This window comes from Nelumbo nucifera, chromosome 2 (genome assembly GCF_055504915.1).
Source record: "Nelumbo nucifera cultivar China Antique chromosome 2, China Antique-T2T, whole genome shotgun sequence".
Taxonomy (NCBI): Eukaryota; Viridiplantae; Streptophyta; class Magnoliopsida; order Proteales; family Nelumbonaceae; genus Nelumbo; species Nelumbo nucifera.
This window is the reverse complement of record NC_142650.1, coordinates 66,264,333-66,270,616: the sequence shown is the minus strand read 5'-3', so window position 1 is coordinate 66,270,616 and position 6,284 is coordinate 66,264,333. Positions and strand designations below refer to the sequence as shown.

At 31.8% G+C, this 6,284-nt stretch overlaps 1 long non-coding RNA gene across 1 annotated transcript; it reads left to right on the top strand.

The window, feature by feature from the left end:
• Positions 1–444: 444 nt before the first annotated feature.
• Positions 445–5,252, top strand: LOC104601380 (uncharacterized). Its single transcript, XR_735858.3, has 3 exons — positions 445–1,953; positions 4,508–4,683; positions 4,826–5,252. It is a non-coding gene; the product is annotated as an uncharacterized LOC104601380 (long non-coding RNA).
• The last annotated feature ends 1,032 nt before the right edge of the window (positions 5,253–6,284 follow it).

Sequence of the window (6,284 nt, the reverse complement as noted above, 5' to 3'; positions counted from 1 at the left end):
GAGTGCATATCAAATTAAAAACATAAAAGAAGAAGAAATTGAAGCAAAACTAAACCAGGTGCAAATTTTGTTTCTCGTTCAGATTTACACTGCAAACAAATAAAGCAATAATATTGCCAAATATTAAGATCTACCTTTTTTGTTGGGTAAAGATAGTTATTAAATTATAATATATTTCTTAATAACAATAAAATAGTAATATAATTGGATTCAATCAACATTTAGCCACATGAAATAAATATCTTGATAACTACATATGGGTAAAAATAGTGATAAACCAAGCTAAAAGCATCATGTTGAAATATTAATGATATGGTACCAGTTGGTCTCTACACAAGTGTTGGCAGCAATTATCCTACCATTACTTGGTTTTGCAGCTTTGCCATATTTAGGAATGATACTAGTGTATATATGGATGTTGACTCCATGATTAAGTGTGTGGTGGATTCTATTCTTACAATTTATTTTCTTCTTGTTTTATAGGTTGTTGTTGTGGAAACCTCATGGAAATACTTGCATAGTTGGGCATGCTTGGTGCACCTATCCGAATAATTTCATTAAGGGGTTTTTTTTCCAATGTTCTATTATTTTCTATTGGCCTGTATATATTTTTCTTGCAGTTTTAACTTCATTTGTTGTTTCTTAAACTAATTTTATTTACTGTTATCTTAAAATTTTTACTCATTTCTATGTTATTTAAACTTAGTTTATTTGTCTTTGGCATTTGGTAGTTAATCTTGGCCGGTAATCGGTTTCCTTAGAAGTTTTTTTGCCGACTCTTGGCTCTTTCATGCCATTTTCCTATTCGTTTATTTGCCTCTCATATCTTTCTTTCATCTACTTCTTCATATTCTTATTAAATTATTTGACTATTCGAATGTTTTGTTTGAGTTTGGATGTTAATTTGTTTTAGTTGTTTTATGACACCTTGTTAAGATTTGGTTTTGTCTAAACTCCCTTCCCTGGTTATTCAACTAAGCTTGGTTACTGTTATCTTTCATTTTTTATTTGGCACCTACCATTTTCTGTTGCTTTCCCTGCAATCTTTTGTTGAATTTTTTGTTTAGATTTTGATGTTGATTTGAAGATGAAAGTTGATCAGTTGGGACAACCACATGTTTGATTCTTTGTCTTAGCATTTAATCACAAATAATTAATCATATGAGGGACTAATAATTTACCTTTTGCAAATTCATTTTTTCTATATAATTTACCTCCGCTATATATATTATTACGGAATGGGTGTATTCTTATTAAGGGAGAGTAGGGCAGAGAGGGAAAGAGGCAGTGTGTGAGCGAGAGGGATAGAGGAGGGGAGAGGGAAACAAAAGAGACAGTGTGTGAGCGAGAGGGATAGAGGGGGAGAGGGAGCCTGGAATTGCAGTGGCAATGTGTAATACTTGAAAGGATTCCTCCCATAAGCTTTTAGGGGGTTCTTCTTCTTTTTCTTTTGTTCAGTTTGTCTTGTAGTTTTTCCATTTCTTTCAAGGTGGGTTTCTATTTCTCAACTTTCTTCAAATTTTCTTTGATAATGGTCAAGCATTTTTGTTTTTTATGTTAATGGTGGTGGTTTCTGACATCGGTGCACGTCTGGTTTTCCCTTTCTTTTTTATTTCTATTTTTTTTCTTTTGCTAATTTCTTGTTTTTTTGGGCCATTTCTATTTGTGTTGGAGTGTTTGATCATTGATGATGGTGGACAATGGCGTGAGTGGTGGATTTGATTGCACAAGTGTGATGAGATGTTTCTTCTTCACTGTTTTCTATGATCGATCAGTTGTAGTCCAAGGGAGATTGTCGGAGGTGTGATGATTTCTGGCATCGGTGATGGGACATCTCTGCCCTTTTTTGGAAGTTGGGTGGCGATGCGGTGGCGGTCGTGGAAGGTGTTTTTTGTGCTCAATTGTACTTCAACGGAATGTATTGGTAGTCATGTGCTTTGTGTTTTCTTGTAGGTAGGTTGAAGGATAATTTCGTTTAAAGCTAATTCCTCTCTATGTCTCATTACTCTGTCCAAAAGTAAGGAACCTTGAGACTAATGGTGATCTGAATGACAAACCTCTAAGAAACCTCCAGTTACTCTATTTTATTGCATTTTATTATATTTTTATTTTATAATTTTGTTTATATTGGTAATTTAGAAGTTTAAAAGAAATAAATAAAGTTTTCTATTTCTCTTTTTTTATTTGATTATTGCTTGAAATACATAGGGGATTAGATTGGACGAGGGATGGTTAGGTAATTATTATGTAAAATACTAAAATGTAAAAGTTAGAAACTGAAGACCATATTATTTTTTTATAGTTTAAACCGATGATTTTTTTAAAATACCTATTTTACCCTTTTATGAATTAATGTACACATGTTTTTACTAAAATACCCATGCCTATATGTTACTCTTTACCCTCTCTTCTTATCCCAATTTCAACTTTTTCTATCCGAAGAGGAGCAATTGAAGAAAACGAACCAAGAAGAACGACAAACCCAGGATGAATGAATGCACAAAGATTCATTTTGATTTTAACACACAAGGATTTTTCCCTATAACCCTCTTCATTTTAACTCTCTAGGGTTTTACTAGTAGGTAGATGGTTCATTGTAGTTTTTTAGATTTTTAATAGTATAAATTAGTCACTCGATTGTCCTTGTTCTCTTTGTCTTTGAATGTTGAACCCTATTGTGATGTCTGTTGCTTGTTCTAATGATGATAAAAGCCAACTTTTTGTATAAAAGTGGGCTTTTACAGAAACTCCATAACTTTTATTTTTACATATTTTGAAAAACATTTTAAACACAAATTAATGTATATTAATTTGACCTATTTTTACTGCACAACATTCATGTGACAACTAAGTTTGTACTATATTATTTGTTTTTGGTTCAGAGATGCCTTGTATTAAAAAAAAAAAATCACAGTTCAAACAATAATGTTCATGAACAGAGATGTGAACAGGAAAAATAAAATGGGAAAATGTGATTTTGTTATGGCAGGGAGAATATGGACATTTCTTGAATAAGGGGAATTATATACTAAGATTGTATTTAGCATTCCTTATTTTAAGGACATATCTCCTTTTTGTTGTTAAAAACTCAATGTTCATAGGGGTATTTTGTAAAAGGAAAATAAGTCCTTAAAATAAGGAATGCCAAATGCAACCTAAATAGGGAAGAGAATGGCTTATCTATGTTATGTATGAATTTGACTAATGAGGGGGGGAAGAATAATTTTGGGTCCGACTTTATTTTGATGTAATTAATGTAATTTGTTTTCTTCTATTACTTGCTTTTAATGGCTTAACTCTGATTCTCTGCCTAGACAATACAAGTTTCTTCTATTACCTTTTCTATTTTTTTGTGGCATTTTTTTTAGAAAAATTAAATATCATAACTTACTTTGACAACAAAACTAGTAAGGACCATCAATCTCTTTATATTTCTTTCCACTAACTATGCATCTTCTATTATTTACTAACCATCTTTTTTCTTTTTGAGGGTATATGATTATTTTTTCACTGAAAAAGCAATTTACCTTGAGAGTATATGATTCTTAATATTAGTCTTAAAATATGATGTGATTTATTTGTCTAGGATTCATCATCTCAGATAGAAATGTACATAGTATCATGTGCTTCTTCCCATTTTTTATCTTTAAGTCAATTGTCCACAGTCTTTGACTTCCCAATTGATGGATTGTTTCTGTACATATATGCCCTTGAAATATTAAGTTTTTTCAAGTATTTATTGTAAGAAATTTAAATACTCCCTTCTAACAACAGTTTCAAAATTGTTGGATAGGGTAAATTCTTGATACAAATTCTGGATCAATAGAATAGGTGAGACAATTAAACTATGTCTCGTTACAATTCATGGATTTAGGGGCTATGAATGTTGAACCCTATTGTGATGTCTGTTGGCTTATTCTAATGATGATAAAAGCCAATTATTTATATCTACATGTTTATCATGACTTAGTTTTATAGAAACAACTACTCTAAGTTTATCATTTTCATGTGGTTTATTTAGGTTAAATAGGCCAGGGATCTTGAAATAAGTCAATGGTTCTCCGTGAAAGAAGCATGAAGAATTTTATTTGTTGAATTAAACTCAAAGCTAAATTATATAGGTATTTTGTTTCTCTTAGATCAAATCAATTTACAAATATATGTTGTATATGGAGAACCATTTTTCCATTTCTTTTTTGTTTTTCTTGATGGAGGTGGATTTAATTAAAAAGATCAAATCGGTTACAATTAACACAAACACAGTACTATTATTGGTATATGTGATTACAACGAATCTACAAAGACAATGTTCACCTAGGAAACCTGCTTTAGTTAGCCGTGGCCAAATATAGTTATATCCATTGTCACAATCGAATAGTTGGCCCTGTATTTCTAAGCCTCTGTTTGTAATGCAATTTCATTTTAATTTTGTACTAGTAAAAATGGATTGAACTGCAAATGAAAATTTTGCAAACTTTAGTCTAATAAGTTTTCACTTATTTTGTAGTTGCTCAAAGTACTTGTTGTGTTTGCTGCAATGTCAATGCAGTCTTCGACAGCTAGAAGTTCCTACCTCACATACAAGAAAAAGAAATATGCAAATGCGATTGGAAAGATATAGTACGAGCCTCCGAGTCAGTAGACAACCTTCATAGGCTATACTTCTTTTGTGCTTGACGATTGGTAAGTGTAATAAAATTTTATTTTCCTTTTTGATTTGTAAAACAAACATGTTGAAGCTTGTGAAACTATGATTTGTTTATATATCTATTTTATTCTTCAAATAGATAGATTCAAATTCAAAAAAGTTTAATTTTTTTCATAGTGCAATGCTTCTGATAAAGATGATGACCAAGACAATTATCCAATGGTGATGAAGCAATGGGAAGAGGTAACCAGTGCGGAATTGAAGGTCATGAAGAAAGAAATAGTGGTTCGATTATATGAGATGAAAGGAATGCTAAAGGTGGATAAACAAAATTTATCACGCAAACCAACAAGTAGAATGCCAGTAGTGGCTATTTTCTTTATCGTCATTTGGGCCATCTTCAATGTTCTCTTATGTTACAAGTCGAAGAGTGTCTAGGACAGTGTTCCTTGTTTGATGTATTTGGTTTTATAGTGATATAATCGAACACAATTTAGTGATGAATGTATTTGGTTTTGTGGTTATGTAATCAAACAATTTAGTTTTATTGTTATATATTTGGTTTTTTAGATGATGCTCATGAAATGATGAAAATGAAATGTATTTAGTTTTATGATAGAGTTGAAGCCAATCATATTTTTTCGAGTTTTCATTATTTCTCATTTACTTTGGTAGAGGTAACAATGCCTTCAGTCATACTAGTTGGGATTCTCTCAACTAGAGGTAGCAATGCTTGCATTTTAGTAATTTGAAATGAAGCAAGGATGTTTGGATCAAAGTTTTCTTTACACAAAGATGTCTACATTTTAGCCATCTGAAATTGATTGTTTGCTTGATTTCCCTTTTCTAATTCATTGTTTGAAAGTTATTTCAGTTTGTTCTTGCCTTTGTTCCAATATTTACAACTGCATGACCTACTCTAACATTAAAAATAAACTTGTCCATTAGAAACGGACTTGGGTATCTTTGAGCACCAAGAACTTAAGTAACATCTACTAAGAATGTAATCAGAACTTAGATTAGAACTAGACTTGTCCATTAACTTTTAATGTGAGAATGGAACGAGCAAATAGTGATACCGATCACCTTAAGAATATGCAAGCCATTCAAGTAATTCGATTCCCTTCTCCACTACCTCCAAATATCATAAGTCTGTCATCGCCAATGACAATGGTAGTATGACTCACGAAAGGAAGGTGGGGTCCCTTCACATTTGGCTTAGGTTCATTCTTTCATCCTAAGATCCAATATATGAAGGTCATTTACCTTCTTAGAGCCATTGGTACCTCCTAAAACTATCATCCTGTACCCCACAATCATTATTAGTTATTTCATTTGTTTTTGCCATTTCTCTTTGTCCAGGCCACGACTAAGAAGATAGAGTGCATGGAACTTGATTTAAAATCTAAGGATAATGTAGTTTCATCACTACATTATGTCTTTATAGGCCTTTCAGATTTGTTGCTTCTTGAGGCCAAACTAATTAAAGATATTTTGTATGTAGCAACTACTGGAGTTTTAGGGACTTTATAATTCCCAGCAACAGTTGACTGAAGAATTAAGTGAACTGTTTGAAAATGACTCAGGTGTCATGTTATTCACTACAGAAAAAAAAGTTAAAGACACTGAACATGTG